The following is a 21731-nucleotide window of genomic DNA, read 5'->3' as shown; positions in this document are numbered from 1 at the left end:
CTGCTAAAAGAGTTTCACTGGCTCAACAGCCGAGCCGGGAGCCAGTGCCATGAAAACCATGTGGCTAACTGGGACATAGGGCAGAGAGACATTTTTTACCTTGATGGCTTGGGAAGCCCCCCAATCTCCATGCAAACCTTCTGGTGTGAATACTTTGGAAGCAATCATAGGCTGACAGTAATTCCAATCTTTCCTTTGACCATGTGTCCGTTCTCTTTTTTGAACCTGAGAAGATGGCCCCTGTGTCCTCCAAGATATTTCCTGGCTGGCCCCCAACTTGGACAGTTAGCACGAGAACCTGGGAGCCAGTGAAACAGAGCCCTGAGACATTCCTTCAGCTTCCTCAAGCGTTATTGTCTCTCACTTGGGTTTTTCTAGGCGAGGACGAGGCCCGTCCTCTCTAGTGGAGGTTTGTCCGTCTCTCCTGGAGTTTTCAATGCAATGTTTTTTCCAATGTCTGTCTCTTCTGTAGTAGGCACCTGGATCCTTCCTTCCTCAGGGCTTGGCGGTGCCACAGGTCAGTCTCTCCGTGAGTGGGCCATGATCTCTTTTTCTGAGTCTCTGTTGTGTCTCATGGCAATTCCTAGTATTTTAGCTATTTCTTTGTCTCTGTCGTGGTAGGGTCATCTGTGTTGTGATGCACCCAATAAGACACTTCTACCAAATCACGAAGATTGTTCCCTTCAAATGCTTCCCATTTCTTTTTCATGACTGAGGCGGGCTGAGTAATAAAGGCAATACTTATTTCCCTCTTGTTTTCGGGGGCCTCTGGGTCATTGGGGGTACAAAGAACGCAGGCTTCCATCAGCCACTCTAAAAAGGCAGGCAGGCAGGCCGACAGACATTCGCTTGTAGGCGCCTGAAAATTCTCACTGACCTTAGATAAATGCATAGGTTTCCTAGTTGTCCCGCGGAGGCCCTGCAAGAGAGACTGGTGATACCTGGCTAAGCCCTCGGGGCCTTACTGGGAGTTTGGGTCCCACATTATTCGTGGAGTGGTAAAAAGAGTTTCTCTCCACTGGGGAGTGCCCGCTGGCTGACCATCAGTTCTATTGACTGCTTTCTGGGCCTCTCTCTGGAAGGGCTCCCCTTCCTCTGCTGTGAACAGCACCTGCAGAAGTGGCTGGCACTTGTCTGAGGTGGGCTGCTGCATGTGGAAAAGCTAGTCTAGCAAAGAAATCAGACCTTGTGGTTTCTCAGACAGGGGGTTTTGTTTATTCCAATTATGCAATCCTGGGGGAAAAAATGGGACATAGACCCAAAGAGGGACTCTTGGGGTTTCCCCAGGTGTTTGGGCTGCTTGCCTTAAGCAGAGAATGCTGCTGACCAGTGATCCTTCTTGGGGGGTGGAGAGGACATGCCAGCCCTAGTGCACGTGTTGGGGGGTGACTTTAAAAGAAGTGGTATTTCTCTTCCTTTTGCCCCCATGAACTGATAGGCAGGCAGCGGTCACAATGGGTCTTAAGCCAGCTCTCCCGCTCCTGAGTCGTTCTGCAAAGTGGGATAAAGAGGACGGGGATGGGGAGGGGAGGAGAGGGACAGCCTCCACTTTGGTGGCTTTAGGAATTTGGACCGGTTGTCTTTCCTGGTCATGCCATGTTTCGTGAAATCTTGGAGAAAAGAACCCATTCTGTTGGGGGAAGGGGTAAGTCATTTATATATGCTGGCTTACTAGTGGCCCTATCAAGTCACACATCAATTTTATCTAACCCTAACCCTAACCCTAACCCTTACCCTTACCCTTACCCTTACCCTTACCCTTACCCTTACCCTTCAGAAGACTCCACCAGAAAGCCAGCCTTTGGTGGTGGTGGTGAGCCCTTTTCAGTATATAATGTCTGGCTCTACATTTTGCCAGACCTGTTAGATTGACTAAGTGCCCTTTTGGCATAGTGGTTACAAGTTGAGCTGACATCACAAAGGCCAGTAATTTGATACCACCATCAGCCCTGTGGCAGAAACCTGGTGCTTTCTGCTTCCATGGAGTTAGTCTTGGAGAGTCACAGGGACAGAGCTACCCTGTACCATAGGATCCTGTTCAACAGGGTCCCTCAGTATGAGCTAGTATTGACTTGATGGCCATGAGTTTAGAGGGCAATTTTGGCTTCCTTTTAAAAGGAGCCTCATTCAGTGAACTGACTCTTTCTGGTCAATCCTTTCCTCTGACTCTGGTCTGAATGTAGCACCTCACCTGGGGAGTGAAGAGGTCTGAAGCTTGGAGCTGCCTCCCAATGAAAGAAAGTAAACCATGATAGTTCATAAAGGCACTTGTGTAAATTGTAAACCACCAACCTTGGCTTAATTCATTTTTTAATTGGATAGAAATACTCTAATTATGTTGATGACAAATAAACCAAACATATATATGTGGATACACACATACACACACACACAAATACACACACACAAGACGGATGTTTAGGGGCATCTACCCAGCTCTGTCAGAGAGATTTGTCCCAGGTCTGGGCATAGGAGTCAGTCTTCTTGCATTTCAGTGTCTGGCTCTGTACCTGACCTTAAGCCTCATGACCTTGATCAGATTGCTTAACATCTCTGAGCCCTTTTGGCAACACCGTGTATCAGGGCTGAGAAGGGGCACTGAGTAAGCCCTGACACATGGTGGTGGAGGGACTCAGCCAAAATAAAGCATACAAGGGTAATGACAATTGCATTCTCTCCAGTGTGGGCCTCAGAGAAGTTCTGGTTCTAGAAATTCCCACAGAAATAATTTTACCAACCTGGGCCTTCAGCCCTCACGCCAAACTTAACACGTTTCTAATCCACACAATGTTTACAGCTTTGGGTTCTCATCCCTCTCCTTCTTCCAAGAGACCAAGGAGAATGGAGTGTTTGAGCAATATCCAGGCCACATGACCATCTTTCTCAGTTCTTAACTCACCTTTTCCTCTCTCAAGCACAACTTAAATGTTTCCATGAGTGTCCGTGGCTATGATAAAGAATACATGTTATGGTAGGTAATCAGGGCCTGCGTCTTCCATAAACCATTGCCAAAGACTCTTTACAGATAGGTAATGGTAGGCCCATATGTTTTACTTACCTATTGCTGCATAGTGACTTTCAATCCCACTCAGTGTATTATTTGCTCATAATTTTGTAATTTGAGGAAGGTTTGGCTGGGGCAGCACATCTCCACTCCACGTGGCATTGGCCAAACCAGCTCAAGCAGCGAGACCCGGCAAGATGGGTTTGCTTTGGTTCATAGGTCTAGGGCCTGGGTTCTTGCTGTTGCATTGGCTCCCCAATTTCCCTCCATGTGATCGTATCATGTGCTTGCCTTTAGCTTCCTCACAGCAGGGTGATTTTCAAGATAGATATTTTGTCAGGATAGTTGGGCTGTAGGCCCAGTGACAAAATCCCTTAAAGGGATTAAATTGAATGCATAATTTAATACGTGACTGCCAAATATCCCCCAGGGCACACAAGTTGAAACCACAAGACTTCTCCCTAAGAGAGGTTCCTTGTAGCTTTTGATTGTCTTCTAAGTCCCTTTCCTTTTCCACAATAATGTCTGGGCTGCTTTATCAATCATCTTCTTTCTTTTTATGTAGCACTATCTCTGGCTGTTTAGTCCAAGCCAATGCAGTTCCTTCCCAAAGTTACTGGTTTTCCTTGCACTGGATTACATGATGCATTCAATTTTATGAAAGCCATGTCCCCACATCTCTTTGAAATGGGTCCCTCTCTGTTTTAGGTTGCAATTCAGCCTATTTAGGCTGTAGCACAGCCTTCTGGAGACTCTTAGAAAACCTTTTGTGTACACGAGACTGTCTACAAGGCACTGGATTACATTCTTTTGTGATCTCAGTACAGGGCATGAAAGCTATCTTCTTGATCTGATCCAACGCAGAAGCCCTGCTCATGCCATTCCTATTATGGGACATTATTTTTTGGCAAGAAAGACTTGGGGTTGAAAAATAGGTTTTGTTAGGCAGATAGGCAGTTATGAGATGTCCATTGACGCATGCCCAGGAGAACCAAGCATAGAACAAAAGCCTAGGTTTTCCCGCTGGTAGGTACGGATGGGCGTTAAACCTGGATCAGCCCACCTGGGCCAGGTGATTGCAATTCAGCCAATGGGATCGACCTGGGGTCATTCACCATGCCTCCCCCCGGGAATCCTTGAAAAGGCAGGAGCGAGGGGGAGAAAGGAAAAACTGGGGACAGGAACTGGGGAGAGAACTTGAGAAAGAACATGAGACAGGTCTTTTTTTGGAGGAAAACTTAGGAGAGAGATCTTTGCGTGACCTCGAGCAGTCTCTGCCAGGCTGCATGGTGGGGAGCAATCCTAGGGGTGGCGCGTAAAACCTGAAACTTCTTTTAACTTTCATTAAACTCACTTGGATCACGAGCCAGGCTTTGGCGTGAATTCTTTCTCATGCAGAGCCAAGAACTGAGATGTAACTCTAGCCCGGAGAGAGATCTTACAGTTCATATTTAAGTCCAGCAAGTCCCTGCTCCTTCATAGTTCATATTTTCTGCTAAAAAAAGCACACAACTAAACCCCAAACAGAAGTAACTTCTTTAGCTTTTCTTTACCCTTCTGTAGTTTATAATTATTTGTCTGTTGCCTCCATTGTTAATGACGCTGAGAGTTCAGATTCTAGATAAAGCAGAAGAATGTCACTGCCACCCAAAATAGTTGCTCTTAGTGTTAGTTGGTGCCCAATCAATCCCTGCCCATCCACTCACTTGCTGCCATTGAGTCAATTCTGACTCATGGCAGCAGAGTATACTTGCCCTGGTAGGTTTCTGAGACTATACATCTGTACAGTAGAAAGCTTCAGCTTTCTCTCTCAGAGCAGCTGGTAGTATTGAACTGCTGACCTTATGGCTAGCAGGACAATATGTTACCAGGGATCCTTTTCAAGACTGTGCCCTTTCAGAAACAGATCACCAGGCCTGCTTTTCTAGGAACCTGTAGGTGGGTTTGAAGCATCAACCTTTTGGTTAATATGCAAGTGCTTAACAAATGGGCTTTATCGTGGTTTGGAAAACCTAAGTCACTGGTCTTTTGCCTAAAGAGTCACTTTCAATGGCCCTGGCTTGTTTCATGGGAAGGGCCAGTTCAGGGGCTCCCGGACAGATGGTGGGGTAGGATCCTTATTTAGTAGGGCCATATTGGGTGGGGCGGCAGGGAAGTGTGTGTGTGTGCTGTATGCGTGTGTAATCTGCATCTTTAACAAATGCCCCCCCCCCCACTCAAATGAGAAACACTGGCGCCAATTGTCCCCTGCCTCTCTTGCTGCTGCCTTTTTTGGGATTTTTCTGGCTTTTAGCAGCCCTGGAGGCCATTCCTATCTAGGCAGGAAAAGGAGCCAATAAATAAGTTCACACTAAGGTGCTAGAGAGTGATAACAGCTAATCCCTTCCAAGGGCAATTGCTCTCAGAAAGAAAGAAAAAGAAGAGAGAGAGAGAGAGAGCTCAGGGGGTTGGGGGGAGCAATTTAACTCCAATGAAGAGTGTCTCCTGGAAGAGTCCTACACTTTGTCGCTGCAATGGGAGTCATATATGAACATGTGTGTGTGTGAAACCCCTCGCATCAGTCTCTTCTTCTGCTTTTGTGTAAATTGGACTTTAAACACATTCTCTAGGAAGTGTTTGAATGCCTGTTTATGGAAGCTTCTTGACAGAAGGGGGATTTTTGTCTCTTTTGTTCAGTGAGAGAGCCCCAAGGTCTGGCATTTAATAAGTAAGTAGCAAGCTGGTTGAATGAATGAGTGAATGAGTGAGTGAGGTAAAGAAGCCTTCAGCAGCCTTCCAGGTCGAGACTGGCCCCCTCAGAAGCCTGGCTCTTGTCTAAAGTGAGGTACACCTCTCCCCCTTCCCATTTCATGCTTCCCCGTGGTCTGCCTGGGATTGAGCTGAAAAATGATTTTTCATGCATGTCATCCTAATTATATCATTATCCCTCACAGCAAAGCTCTCTGACCACCCTGAAGACCTGTATTTAATGTGAGGAAAGGTGATTTAATGGAGTGGAGAGAGCAGCATAAAACAGACAACCCTTTCAGAATAGCAGAGCAGGCTGTCCCTCCAAGGGGAAAGGGACAAAAAGGGAAAAGAAAAATGGCGAGCGAGGGGGGGCAACTCTCACTCTCCTAATAGGCTGAAATAAGAAGTCATTTTGGTCAACTTCATCAGAAGACAAACCTGAAAGGGCCCCCTTGCCCTTCCCGCCAGCGCATAACTGACTTACCATGCATTTTACCGTGGAGCTGATTATGCGCTGAGTTTTGGCAGACGGGGAGAGTTTATTGACATATGGTCTCCCTTCACACCTTTTGTTACAGCCAGACATCAGGGACTGAGCTGCAGAATATTAAAGGATTTGGAAGCGTTATCAAGGAATGGTACATATTTATCAAAACCAGGGTGATATTACAAAGCTGGGTTGCTGCTACACCTGGGTGTGTTATGTGATTAAAAATAATGACAATGCATCCTCTTGATGGATTTTGCACCTGGGCGAATACTGAGCACGTCTGCTGGACCACCCTTGGTCGAGAATTCACAGCTAACAACCCCTTTGGTCTCAGAAGAAAATTGTGGCTGCTAGCTCACACTTGGAATCCAGGTAGGGCAATGTTTAAGCACTTCACTGTTAACCGAAAGAGCAACACTTGGAATTCACCAGCTATCCCGAGTGAGAAAGATGTGACCATGTGCTGCCACAAAGATTACAGCCTTGGAAACCTTCCGGGAGGTTCTTTCCTGGCCTACAGGGTTGCTCGAGTCAGAATTGACTTGACTTCCATGGCATTGAGCTGTTTTGAGTTTTGAATGGCTGAATTGGAGACTTCAGGATTGCAGGAAGATTTGAGAACAGCCTGAAATATGCAGGCGACCAGCCTTGCTTGCTGCAAGGGAAGAGGAGTTGAAGCACTTACTGATGAAGTTCAAAGATGATAGTCTTCAGTATGGATTACAACTCGAGGTTAAAAGAACAAGAATCCTCACCACTGAACCAATAAGCAACATGATAAACAGAGAAAAGATTTAAATGATGAAGCATTTCATCTTACTTGGACCCATCCACAACCAACGCTCATGGAAATATCTGTAAAGAAATCACTGGATAAATTGCTTTCAGTGAATTTGCTGCAAAAGGCCTTTTAAACATTTTTTTTTGAACCAAGGTGACTTTGTCACCTTAAAAACTCAGGAGTATCCTATCCCAAGGCATGATTATTTTCATGTGGAAGCTGGAAAATGCATAAGGAAGTCCCATGAGAAGAATTGATGCATTTGAAATATGGTCCTGGTGAGGAATATTGAATACACCAAGGAACTTCTAGGAGAACAAACAAATCCATGTTGAAAGAACTACAGCCAGATTGATTCTTAGAAGCGAGATGGTGACATTTGGCTTCATGTACTTTGGGTGTTATCAGGAGGGACCAGTCCCTGGAGTTGGACAGCATGCTTGGTCAAGACAAAAGGAGGACAAACCTCCACAAGATGAGTTGACACAGTGGCTCAAATGTAGGAATGGCTGTGAGAAATGCGCAGGGCAGCGTGTTGTTTTGTTCTGCTGTACATAGAGTGGCCATGAATTGGAACCAAATTGACAGCACCTGGTTACGCAATGGACTAATGGCAAGATCAACCATTCAAAACCACCAGCCACTCCTCAAGAGAAAGATGAGGCTTTTTTACTCCTGTAAAGAGTCACAGTGTGAGAAAGTCACAGGGGGAATTCTATCCTGTCATATAGGGTCACTGTGAATCGGCATCGACTCTACGGACGTGAACGGCAACAACAACAACAACAACAAACGCACTAATGGTGGCTGGGTACATGTGCAGACACCCATCCACTCGCACTGGAGCTAAGTTAGTGGTTTCAGCAGGAAGCTTACCTCGGTGGTTTCCAGAACTCCCCTGGGTTGAACCAATTTACACCAGGTATTTCAAATATTCCTGGTACGCCGGGCATCTCTCATTTCCCAGAGTTGGTTGCATGACTTAAGGCCTGATGATCATGGGGCCACATGAAGGACGCCTATGTGCTCCAACCACTGCCTTCCTAGAGAGTGCTGTGGACAATTGCCTTCAAGTCAGCCAGCTGACTCATGCGGACTCCATGCGCTACAGAACTCAATGCCCACTGGTCCTACCCCATTCCTTCAATGGGTTGTAGATTTGACCCCTTGTCAGCTGGGGGGTTTTCAGTGGCTGATGGCTTGAAGGAGTTCACCAGGCCTTTCCTCCTAGTCTGTCTGTAGGCAGAAAACATCGCTAAAATCTGTTCAGCATCATAGCAATATGCCAGCCTCCACTAGCAGTTAGGTGGTAGCTGTAACAGGAGGCGCACTGGCCAAGAATCAAACCCAAATTTCCTGCATGGCTAGTGAGAATTCTGCCATGGAACCACCATTTCCTCTCTCCTGGTTTCTAGTGTTTATGTATATAAGATTTCAGTACCTTCTAACAAGCAGTAAGTAAGACTGCACCACGGGTCACCTCTATTTAGCTCTCCCACAAATTTTTCCACATGAATTATAAAGTGTGTGACAGTTGTCATATGTTTCTCTTTTTAAAAATTGCTGGGCGAACTTAAAACAGCACAAGGAAGTGCCAGCAGAGCAAAATGATACCCACCTGCTTATTTATCTTAAGAGAAGAAAAGTCGTGAATGCATTCACTCAGGTGAAAATATCATTCATGGAAAGAAGTGCCTAATGGTCACCAGGACCCATGGTTAATCCAGGCGTGGTCATCTGATTCCAATAGATCAGACCTAGTTATAAATCACTTATATGTCTGGGTAATTAAAAGCAAATATAAATTTTCAAAAAAAATAACGTTGCATGGGATAGAAAGAGAATACATAACAACATCAGACATAAATATGCCTTAAGACAAATTCATTGTGCACATCCAGAATACATAATGGCTCTTGCTAAGATGCGTTTCCCACTAGACCCTACCCCAAGCCAGTAAAAGCCAGAAACTCTACAGGAAACTGTGGATTGTACTACTCTGAAATGGGAGCTGTGTCTCTAGACCGAATTTGGGGCTGTTCGTGCTGAGGACTCACCAATACCTGCTGCAGTGACAACAGTCCAGGTGAGAATAAGGAAATCTGGATGACAGCCAGGATATAGGAGCACTGAGACCTCAAATTGCTTCTAGGCGAGCATGGCCTAATGGGCTTCCATTTCTGCACCTCTGGCAGGAGGAGTTTGTTCTGGAAAGTAATGGTTTCTAAGGAAGTATTTCTTAAACTTTCACATGCATGCACTTACCCAGGTTCCTGGAAATCGGGCTGGGGGGCAGATTCTGATTTTGTGGGTTCAGGGTGGGGTCTAGGATCCAGCAGTTCTAGAGGCCCTGGTACTCTTGGGCTGTTAACCACAAGGAGAGTAGTCCTAAACCACCAGCCACTCCTTGGGAGAAATATGAGGCTGTAGACTCCGGGCAAGAGTGACAGTCTGTGAAACCCACAAGGGCAGTTCTGCCCTGTCCTGTAGGGTCTATATGAGTCAGCATCAACTCGATGGCATTAGCATGGGAGAAGCTAATGCTGATGTTGTTGCTGTTTCCTTGACCTATCATACTTTGAGTGGCAAAGTCCCAAGGGCCTTCCCGGATGTGATGGCCAAAAACAGTAGTGTTCACCCTTGGTCATACTTTGGAATCCCTTAGGAGCTTTCAAGCCTCCCATTGGCCTGGCCCCATCCCAGACCAATGAAGCAAGGCTTAGTGGAAGCAGGATTCAGGTCACGGTCAGTGAGAAAGCCCCCTTGGCAATGCCAACGTACAGCCAGTGCAGAGTCGAACTGGTCGACGACTCCACATGGTTCCATATACTTTGGTGAAGCCAGCTGTTTGGGCAAGGTTTTCAGAGTTACCACCCATGTAGACTTGTTGGTGATAGTGCATTAAATAGAGCACATGCAGTGCATTGCATGAGTGGCCTATGTCATGCAACCACATCAGGGGGATGTTGAGCCAATTTCTCTGGGAAACCAAGGGTGTTGGCTCCATCCTGAACGTTGGCAGGGTAATGGACTGACACAGAGGAAACTCATTCTCTTTGTGGCAGTGCACTAATGGGTTCTTCACAGAAGGCCAAGTCCATGGCTTCGGATGCAGATGCTCACAGGGCTGAGGGAGCAGGTCAAATCCTAAGTCCGAGGTGGGTGTTTGCATATTTACATGCCCTCACTGCCATCAAGTCCATTCCAACTCACAGGCCCATGGGACTGAGTAAAATGGCCCCCGTGGGTTTCTGAGACTGTGATTCTTTAGAGGAGTAGAAAATCTCCTCTTTCTCCAGAGGAGCGGTTGGTCATTCAAACTGCTGACCTTGAGATTAACAGTCCAACTCCTGACCACTCTTGCCGCCGTCAGAATTCTATTTATATACACAAGTGTATATATATATATATATATATATATATCCTTTCCCAAAAGAACTCCACATTTTCAAATCATTCTTGACACTCATGGCCTTTTTTCCTTTATAGCCATGCCTTTGGTTGAAACACAGATATAAGAGAAATATTTATCTACTTATAGGAGTACAAAAGGAGCTTTGGTGGCATAGTGTTTGCATGTTGGGCTGCTAACACCAAAGTCAGCACTTTGAAACCACCAGCCACTCCGTGGGAAGAAGAGTCTGTCTACTCCTATAAAGAGTTACAGTCTCAGAAACTCACAGGGACAGATCTACTCTGCCTCACAGGGTCACTATGAGTCAGCATCACCTCCCTGGCAGTGAGGTAGATTTTGGTTTCATAGAGATACAAGTCAGTCCTGAGCTGCTAAAGACAAGGTTGGCAGTTTGAACCCACCAGCTGCAGAGAAAGAGGAGGCTTTCTATTCCCATAAGGAGCTACAGTTTCTGAAATACCCACAGGGGAAATTTTAACCTCTCCTGTAGGATCAATATGAGTCAGAATCGACTTATCGGTGCTGAGCAAGTGGAGGGGACCCTAAACAGGTTCCGGTGGACCTTAAGAGTTCTACTCATTGTGCATGCTCTGTAAAATGTAAACCAAGATTTTACTTTTGCAAACATTATTTTTTCTAAACACGTCTAACTGTGAAATTATACTCGCATGCGGGTCTTTGAACCTGGTCAGTGGTCTGGGGAAGTGAAGGGCCCTGACATCCTTTGCTGTTGTTAGTACTGTCCAGTCATTCTGACATCACAGGGACCTTCTTTGCAACACAAGGCAGCACTGCCTGGTCCTTTGCCAGCCTCAGGAGTAGTATGTTGGAGCCCATGGTTTCAGCTACCGTGTCCTCCAGTTCACCAAGGAGTTTCCTCTTTGTGCTGCTTACTAAACCCGTTTCTGAGGAGTCCATTCCAACTCACGGTGACGCCGTGTGGGTCAGCACCACGGGACCCCACAGAGCTTTCAAAGGCTGGTCGTTCAGAAGTCAATCAGCAGGCCTTTCTCCTGAGGGGCCTTGGATTTGAACCGCAAACCTTTTAATCAGCAGTGGTTGAGCGCGCTAACTGTTCACATTACCCGGGGACACCCAACCCTTCTTACCCTCATCGCTTCATAGGTGATCCATCTCCAATCCAAGAGGGCAGAGAAGATAGATAATACAGCCTGAGCTGCATATGTCAGGTCCAAACTTTTCAGTGTCATGGAACAAATAGCCAAAAACCTTGATGAAATGGCTGGGAAAACTCAGTCCAAATCATTCCAAAGAAATGAGTAGCGGTGCACTCTTGGGAACTTGTGCTGTGACAGCAGCCACCAGGAAGACCCGGGTAGTCCAGAGCCTTGCCACCCTAAATATGGTCACAGACTAGCAACATCAGGAGCTTGTTAGAAGTGCAAATTCTCAAGCCCTACACAAGGTCCACTGAACCAGCTTGTGCAATTTACCAAGACCACCAATGGATCGGGGTACCTGTGAAAACCAAACCAAACCCATACTCACTGCTGTCCAGTCGAGTCAGACTCAGAGCAGCCCTATGGGCCAGGGTAGAGCTACCACTGTGCATTCCCAAGACTGTAATTCTTTAAAGGAGCAGACAGCTTGTTGTTCTCCTTCAGAATGCCTGCTAATTTAGAACTGCTAGTTTGGTGGTTAGCAGCCCACTGCCTAACCGCTAGGCCACCAGGGCTCCTTTTGTGCTTGTGAGAGGTCGAGCAAATACCATTAGTAACTAGAGAAGAACCTGGAAGAAGAAGAGAGGGTCGGAACTGTGAGTCAATTTGGTCATTAGCACATTTCTGTGTTCACTTATTCTGTTCCTTCCCTTGTATATTCAGTCAACAATTCTTCTTTGAACATCACCTCTGAGCCAGGATCTGTGATATGCTAATTAAGTTGGTTTAGGAAAGGGGTCTGCCTAAGTGACTCCTGCTTCCTGGCTTTTCCTGCTTCCAGATCCCCTCTCTTTACTTCCTTCCACATTAGAAGCACATCCTTACATGTGCAGCTGATCCCTAGTTCAGGACCGGAAGTTACGTGTTGGCATGCATGCTCATAGCTCGCTCAGTGGGAGTGCAAAAAGTCAATTCCTTCAAGAGCCTAGCACAGTCTGTAAGGTTGGGATGGTGTTAAAAGTGGTGGGTTTGGTGTTAGTTCCCGTTGAGCCCATTCTGCACAGGATGCCTTCATGTGACAGAGTAGAAATGTCCCTATTGGGTTTCCTAGTCTGTCATCGTTACCAAAGGAGCCCCGGGGGGTACTTTAAGGGAAGTGTTGGACTGTCAACTGCAAAGTCAGGGGTTCACACCTACCAGCTGCTCCGCCGGAGACAGATGAGGCCCTCTGCTCCCATGAAGATTTACAGCCTCAGAATCCCATGATTGGGTCACTATGAGCCAGGGTTGGTTACATGACAGACCCAAAGCCCACTTTCTATCGAGTTGATTCCAACTCATGGTGATCTTATATACTGTTGTTGCTGTCGGGTGCCATTGAGTGGTTTCTGACCCAAAGTGACCCTATGCACAACAGAACCAAACACTTCCAGGTCCTGCACCATCATCACATTTGTTCTCTGCCTGAGTCCATTGATGCAGCCACGGTGTCAATCCAGCTCATTGAGGGCCTTCCTCTTTTGTGCTGCCCCTCCACTTTACCAAGCAGGATGTCCTTCTCCAGGCAATATGTCCAACATATTTGGGAGGCAAAATCTTGCCATATATGCTGTCAAGGGCACTCTGGCCTGACTTCTTCCAAGTCAGATTAGGTTGTTCGTTTAGTAGTCCATGGCAGGGTAGAATTTTCCCTATAGGTTTCTGAGATATTATGTCTCTATAGGAATAGATAGCTTCATCTTTCTCCCACAGTGAAGCTGGTGGGTTAGAACTGTTGACTTTGCATTTAGTAGCTCTGTGAGTAGCCCGCTATGTCACCAGAGGTCCTTTGCGTTTGATGGCAGTGGGGTGGAATGTTTACAATGGCAAGACCTTTTTCTCATGTGTTGCTACTGACCGCGGTCTAAAGCCCAAGTGCTTAGCCATTGGGCCACCAGGATTCTTCGTGGTAAGGATGTGTTCCTGCCAAAGTTCATGAACACTACACAGCAGTGGGGTTTTGGAACTGCTAGGTAGTTTACCTTAGGGACTGAGGCATCCATTACGCATGGTCAGCAGTCTGAGCCTTTGTCCCATGAATTAGTGGTACACTGCGCATGCTCAAAGGCTCAGGTTCCCAGCCAGGAAGGGGAGGTACACCTGGCTGTGTTCTGCACCTGAATTGGCCCAACAAGGCCAGGTGAATTCAGTTCAGCCAATGAGTTCAACCAGGGTCACCAGCACGCCCCACCTCTGGGAGTGATTTAAAAGGCAGGAGCACAGATCAAACCTCGTGACTTTCAGGGAAGCTTCTAAGGAGATGCACATTTCTGAAGAGCCCTGCAGGTGCCTTTATAAACCTGAAACTTCTTCTAATTCTCATAAAACTCACTAGGATCACAAACTAGGCTTGGAGGTGAATGCTTTCTCGTGTGTAGCCAAGGAGCAAGGTATATCTCTATCCTGAGAGATCTCACAGAACCATTGATTGCCCTGGCATGTTTTGGAGTCCTGATGGTGTCATGGTTATGCTTTGTGCAACAGTTTAAAACCACTAGCCACTCCACAAGGGAGAGATGGGGCTTTCTATTCCTATAAAGAGATACATCCTCAGTAACTCACAGGGGAATTCTACCCTGTCCTATAGGGTTGTTATGAGTCAGCATTGACTCAATGGCAGTGAGTGAGTGCCCTGGCAAGTAAGCCTTGGGTATCTACATTGACTCTCAGTTTCTGGTTAGCTTTTCACCACTTCACCCCATGAACTTGAACTGCAGTGGATGAGGGTTGGGAGCTCTGGCTCTGGGGCTGCTTGCTTGAATTTTCACATCATGGCCCTGCCCGTGATGGGACCTTTGACAGTTGGGCAAATGAGCTCAAGCCCGAGTTTCCTTTTCTGCAGCATAGGCTGAGGAAGGAGATGTCTTCTTTCTTATGTGCTAACTGACTTTTACCACTTAGTATGAATTAGATCTTTCCACGAGGAAGATCAGGGAGAAGGGGGAAGGATGAAGCAACTTGGATAGAGGTGAAGGCAGCGTGAGGGGTCAGAGAGAGATGAAAGGACCACCATGTCACCTTTGACTACTCTTAGTGAGGCTGGCTTGGAGTGCAGGAAACGGGGAGAGTGAGGACACGGGCTAAAGGCAGTGCTCATTCATTACTTCCGGGCAGAGTTCAGCCTTTGGCATGTTTGTTGGATGCTGGCGCTGTGTTCATCCAATGAAACTTCAAACTTCTGTCCTCTCATTAACCCTTTGTATCTCCTTTGTTCATGATTTAGAACTTCTATTCTCGGGTTCTCATTAGAGCCCCAGGAAATCAGAAGTCACAAGTCACTTCTGTTTACAGAGAGGCCCCCAGCATGCAAAGGCAGGAGGGTGTGTTAACAGCACACAGGTCCAGTGGCTGGTCACGCCCATGCAGTACATTCTCCATCCCTTAGCTCAACAAAAGGAAAATCACCCAAGAAAAAAAAATTTCTTTTTCATGGATATTTACTTTTTCAGTTCCCTCCCCCACCCATAATCTGTGTGAATTACAATAGAACACGCACACACACACATACACACAATTTTCTGCCAGAATGTGTTACTCCAGTACATTCTACCCTCCTCCCTCACTGCCTCCTACCCTTTTTTCTCCTATCTACTCTCTTCCCATGACACCCAATGGACAGGTAGGGGAATTCAAAATAGACCCCATTCTCAAATGTAGTTTAAAGCTCAATCACGCACTGCTATTGTGCCAGTTCTGACTCATAGTTACAGGATACAACTGTCCTTGTGGATTTCTGAAACAACAATTCTTTGTGGGAGTTGAAAGCTGCCCTTCCTACAGGAATGCAGCAGGTGCGTTTGAACTGCCAACCCTGCAGTTAACAGGCCAATGTGAAGGGATTTTGCCACTTTGCCACCAAGGATCCTAGCATGAGGAGAACATTTATTAAATCTTCCATGGTACACAGGCAAGGGGGAGACCTGAACTACAGCTCTCAGGATTCTTGGTGCCTCGCTGTGGACAGTTCCAGCCGCATCGGATCCAGGCTTCCCAAGATTTGCAGAGCCACCAGCATAGTCTTTGCTCCTCTCCAGGATTCACAATTGCTTCCTGGTTGCTCAGGTATGTAGGAGTTTAGTGGTTCTCTAATGCAATCATCCCATTTTGCAAAGAAGATGCTGATGCCCAGACCGGGGAGAAGATTATCTGAGGCCACTGAGAAGGAGACCATCACCTCAAGTCCTTCTGAACCCCCACAAGTTTCTGCCAACAGCAATGAGCTCTGGGTTACCTACTCAGTCTTTTGAAGCCTTAGCCAGCTGATGCAGCTGCCAGTTGGATTGATCAGGGTATGTGACCCAGAGCTCCTTAGAACGTGCCCCCACCCCAAATGCAAATTTACTGCCATAGAGTTGATACTGATTCATAATGACACTATAAGGCAGGGCAGAACTTCCACTGTAGGTTTCTGAGACTAACTTTCAGCCTTTCTCCTGAGAAGTGGCTGGTTGTGTGGTGGTTTAGATCTTGCAGTTAGCAGCCTTTTAGCATGAGAGGTAGGGTCACATTTCTGTTCTGATTATGCTCCATTTTCTGAGATGCCAGTGCCGAGGCTCCCCCCCCTGCAGGTAGCAGTGAGATTTTTCTCACTAAAATGCGCTGGATGGGAAACTTGGGGCAAGTAGTGCATCGCAGCCAAGGAAGATCTCATTGACAGTGCAGTACTTGAATAAGGCAGGAAGACACAGGAGTGGCCATGTGGCGGTGGGGAAAGTGTTCCAGGTAGGAGACAGTCAGTGCAAAAGGCCTTGTGATTGGGTTCTCCAAGCTTCTTCCTGGAACAGCAAGGAGACCAATGTGAGTGGGGCATGACACTCTGTGTAGTGAGGAAAGATGATCACTGTGTGGGCCTCCTGTATGATTGAGAAGCCAAGGGGAATTTTTAAACCCTAAGCCAGATCAATGCTCAAGGAAGCATCAGTCAAGACATCAAAAGACACATTGCATTGGCTAAATGTGCTACACCAGATCTTTTAAAAAGACTGAAGATCAAAGATGTTACTTTGAGGACACTGCCTGATCTTGTGCCAAATCTCGCCTTGGTTGTTAGGTTGGAGTCCATTGTTGCAGCCATGGTGTCAACCCATCTCCTTGATGGTCAGTCCCTTTTCTTGTGGACCTTCAGTTTTACCAAGCATGATGTCCCTTTCCATGGACTGGTCTTTCCTGATAAAATGTAGTAGCTACCAGTTTGGATGTCATGCCTTTAGAACAGTGGTTCTCAACCTTCCTAATGTTGTGACACTTTCATATAGTTCCTCATATGTGGTGCTCCCCCCAACTATAAAATTATTTTTGTTGCTACTTCATAACTATAATATTGCTACTGTGATGAATCGGATGACCCCTGTGAAAGCATTGTTCGACCCCCCTCCCCATGGGGGTCGCGACCCACAGGTTGAGAATCACTGCCCTGGAACATTTTCATCATAGAAGAGAGTTCGGTTGCACAGCTCTGAGTTAGAGGGTGAGACGCGTTATTTGACATTCATTTGCTGATGTGTTTGCGAACCCAGTGGAAACACCCGGGAATGAGCATCTTCTTTAGCCATATTCCTGGATCATTCAAATGCCATCTCCCCTGTGAATGCCTCACTCCATCCTTGGCTTTCCATACTTGCCATATGAAAATGGGATAATATTTCAATACTTAGCATTATATATAACCCAGTATTTGGTAGTCTGCCTCAAACAGATGCGAGTCTCTCTCTTTTTCTACTAATATTTAATTTTGATATGTGAAAACATACAAAGCAAAATCTGTTCCATTTCAACCCTTTCTGGACACAATGTTCAGTGACATTGGTCACACTCTTCATATTGAATTAACATTCTTGTTCTTTCTATTCTAGGTGTTTCTTTTTACTTAATCTCTCTGCCACAACCCTCTCACATATATTTTGACTTATCTGTAGCCCATTTAGTTTTGTGCTGATTTTTTAAAGACTGCAATACTCAAGGATGCAATCCTTTAAGAGCTAAATTGTTATTTAGTTTAAAGATGTCTTCAGGGGACAGTTTCAATTCAAGGTTTGAAGAGTAACTCAGGGTCATAGTCTCTGGGACTCTTCCAGTTAAGTAAGTCTAGATAATTAAAGAATTTTAAATTATGTTCCACAAGGTTCTCCCTTTCTACCAGCATCCTTAGGAATCATGGTGCTATGGTGCCTGCTAACCTCAAAGTCAATAGTTGAAACCACCAGCCACTCTGCAGGGGAAAGAAAAGGCTTTCTGTTTCCTTAAAGAATAGCAAGCGAGGAAACCACAGGGGGTGTTCTATACTGAGTCAAAATTGACTCCATGGCAGTGAGTTTATGTTGTTATCGAAAAAAGAACACATTTTAATGGGGGCTCTGACAGATAATATAACAATCCATAAATCAATTAGATCAAGCGAGTTTGTACATATGCTGCCAACATCATTTTCTAAACACTATCATTCTACTTGACCCCTTTGATATCAGCTCCTGTTTTTTCCCTCTCTCCTCAACCCTCACACCCGTACTAAATTATATATAAATTAATATCTTTATACACACTGTCTTCTGTGTCCCTCTACCCATATTAATGTTATTCGGCCCCTAGGCTGTGTGTGTGTGTGTTGTAAATCCATCATTGTTATAAGTTCCCTTTTCCTCCCCTTCCCTACACAGCCACCCTGTGCCCTCATGGTATCTGAGTCAGTTAGAGTTGACCAGAGAAGCACATTCATAAACACTCATGTGTCCTAAAAAAGCTTTATATAGAAGAATAATTGTATATTAAGAAAACATCCCAGCCCAGTCCAGACCACGTCCATAAGTACGAAATTAACCCATATATCCAACAACAGTGTGTAAATTTTTTTCAGACTTATGCAACACATGCAATGACACCAAGTGCTGGAAGATCACAGGGCAGTCGGTGGAATGTCTTATGGACCCAGTGGAGGTGGAAAGTGGCATGGCTCTCCACATGACTCCTCCCCGTTCAAGGCTCTGGCTGCCATCAATGTAGATCCATGTATCTTGTCAGCAGGAATATCAAGTCATGGGTGTCTCTCACCCCCAGGAAAGAATACAGAAGTTGCCAGAATCCTCAAGAGAAGGCCATGCCCACATTGAGACCTCACTGGCTATGACATGAGTGACAGTCTGGACTCCACCCCTATGCAAGATGATGGGAGATTAAAAAGCTACCACTGTATCGCTACTCCCATTGCTGTTCCTGAGTATTTTATCTGTCCTGGATTCCGTGCGTGGTTGCTATATTTTTTTAATGATTTTTCTTTCAGCATCTATCTGTGGTGTCCCTGATCTGAATGCCCTGATGCAGTATCTGTGAGTCTCCTGTGAGCAGGGACTGTGTTCTCTACATCTGGGTCTTCTTAAAGCTTTGCAAAATGTTCTCATTTGAATAACACTCAATAAATATTTGTTGAAGGAATGGCATTGCAGGTGACAGTCAGTACCTATTCTCCCATCAGTTTTATGGTTGGCAGTCTTTTTCCTCTCAGACATATAGCTGAATCATTACAATGTGAGGGTCTGAGCCTGGTTATATTATTGGGACATGTAGTCAAAAGACAAAATATGTTTGCCTAAAGCACCTTTTGAGTATGATGTTTCAATAAAATAAATTGGACAGATCCTGGCAGCAGACATGTTTCAGCCGCTCACAAGGTATGTGGCTTTGGGTAGTGTACCCTAAGCTCTGAATTCAAGGTAAGTAGTTTCAATGGTCAATATGCATGTGAGAGCTGGACAGTGAGTAAGGAAAACTGAAGAAGAATCAATGCATTTGAATGATGTGCAAACAACACCGAAAGTCGTCTGGGCTGTCAGAAGAACAAGCAAATCCCTCTTGGAGGAAGCACGGCCAGAATGCCCCTTAGAAGTGAGGATGGCAAGTCTTCATCTCACATCCATTGGACATGCTATCAGGAGAGACTGGTTCTTAAGAAAGGACATAATGCTTGTTAAAGTACAGGGGCAGCAAGAGGGAAGAAGACCCTTGATAAGATGGATGTCCACAGTGGCTACAGCAATGGACTCAACATGGACCAACGACTGTGGTGATGACACAAGAGCAGGCAGGGTGTCATTCCGTTGTACAGTTCCGGTCTCTGGTACAAAGTAAAATAACTTGCCCTATCCTGTGGGGTCGAGGCTATTGTGCCTGCTCTGTATTTTGTCCTAAGGTCTTGCAGTGTTGTTCTTTATACAGTGTTGTTGTTATTAGCTGCTTTTCGGTCCATTTTGACTCATAGCGACTCCCATACATTTCAGAGTAGAACTGTTCCATAGGGTTTTTAAGGCTGTGACCTTTTGGAAGCAGATTTTCAGGCCTACCTTCCTTAGGCACCTCTTGGATTCTGGGTGGGATTTAACTGCCGACCTCCTGGGTGCTAGTCAAACACTACCCAGGGAGTCCTCCCACTGAATAGTGTGAGTGTATTCCCACCTAGGGTGCTCCTCTTCCAGTACTTGTTTGGACGGTATTCTCTTTTGATCCATAGGGTTCCATGGACTCATTTTCAGTAGTACATCATCAGGTCTTTCTTCCCAGTGTGTCCTAGCTTGGATGCTCTGGTGAAGCGTGTCCAGAGTGGCTTGCTCTGGTTATAATCGTAGCTGGTGACACCGCTTACAGCAATCAAAGCTATAGACAAATGACAACATGATGACAAACTGACAGATGGGTGGCAGCCTAGGGAAGGAATGATCAACACAACACAACCTGAGTGGAAATCGAGCTATGGAGTCTCTGAGAGTTCAGGCTCTTCGTCCTGGCACAGCCTGGGGCAGGGCCTGGAGCCAGGAACTGTGGCTGCTGGGGTGAGGACCCCCAGCTTCCCCACTTGGCATTCCCTCCCCAAACACAGCGGGCAGCCTGTGGGAATTGTCTTTCCCCTTGCACATGACGGCACTGACGAGCATAACGCAACCCTGCTGGTGGTTAATGACTGGTGACATTTTGAGGCCGCTGCCCACCTTTGGTTGAGGGAATTTGCCAATGCTCGGAAGTTGTTGAGCTCTAACGAAATGCAACCCCTGCAAGCAAGCACTGAGTCAAGTGCACGAGGTGTGGGGCACTCTGACATCCCCGTGTGACCGTGAAAAGCAGGCTGTGGAGCAGTGGTGGCTGCTGAGGCTCCTTTCTCCTGGCAATACTGGTGTGCTGAAATGGCGGGCTGATTTGCCATGGAAAGCAGGGTTTCATGGGAACTTGAGTATTAAGAATCCACATGCCTGCAATCAATATTGTATGTTCATCGTATAATTTACTTTGAAAGGGAGACGACACAGTTCTCCGAATTTTTGGGTGAAGTAAACCACTTTTCCAAAGGAGTAAGTGGATTTCTGTGTTTATAAATCATGCCCACCACTTGGGAGTGCAGAGGAGGATATGGGAGGATGGTAAAGAAGAGCAGCAGGAGAGGACCTGAAGACCTCATGTTTCCTCAGGGTCAGGGGCCAGGCGAAACCAAAGTCCCTGGAACACCACTGTCTCTCTGGAATGGTATTAGCACAGCTTGTTATTTGCATACTGTACTGAGTTCATTCTGACTGGCAGCGCCCCTATAGGGAAGAATAAACATGCCCCAATGAGTCTCTGAGACTATAATTCTTTACTCAAATAGAAAGCCTCATCTTTTTTCCATGGAGGAACTGGTGGATTCAGAACTGCTGACCTGGTGGTTAGCAGGCCAACACGGAACCTACTATACCACCAGGACATTTCTGTTTAGCCTAGAGACTTTCAAATAGATAGAACAAGACCCATCCCAACCCTGTTCACAGCTATTAACCCCCCTTTCTGTGAAGTCCCCACTACGTTCTGTGAAGTTCACCACTTTCTCCGTGTGTGTGTGTGTGTGTGTGTGTGTGTGTCTGTGTGTGTGAGAGAGAGCTATAAAAACAGGAACTTTGACCTCTTTTTAGAACTCTTGCAATTCCAGGGCTTGCTCAACAAAGCACGAATCCCCAGTGTCTTCAACCTGACTTGTCCCATGTGGAAATACACCTTGGGTTTCCAGACACACTGAGCTAATGAGTGAGTGGACACTATTGTACTATCTAAACAAACCCTGTGTGACAGGGCTGCACCTGCCTTACTTAATTGAATAACCAGAACCGTTTTCTAAAATAGGTAATATCAACTTAATCTCC

The sequence above is a fragment of the Tenrec ecaudatus genome, chromosome 11 (assembly GCF_050624435.1).
Source record: "Tenrec ecaudatus isolate mTenEca1 chromosome 11, mTenEca1.hap1, whole genome shotgun sequence".
NCBI classification, from domain to species: Eukaryota; Metazoa; Chordata; class Mammalia; order Afrosoricida; family Tenrecidae; genus Tenrec; species Tenrec ecaudatus.
Note: the sequence above shows the minus strand (reverse complement) of the source record.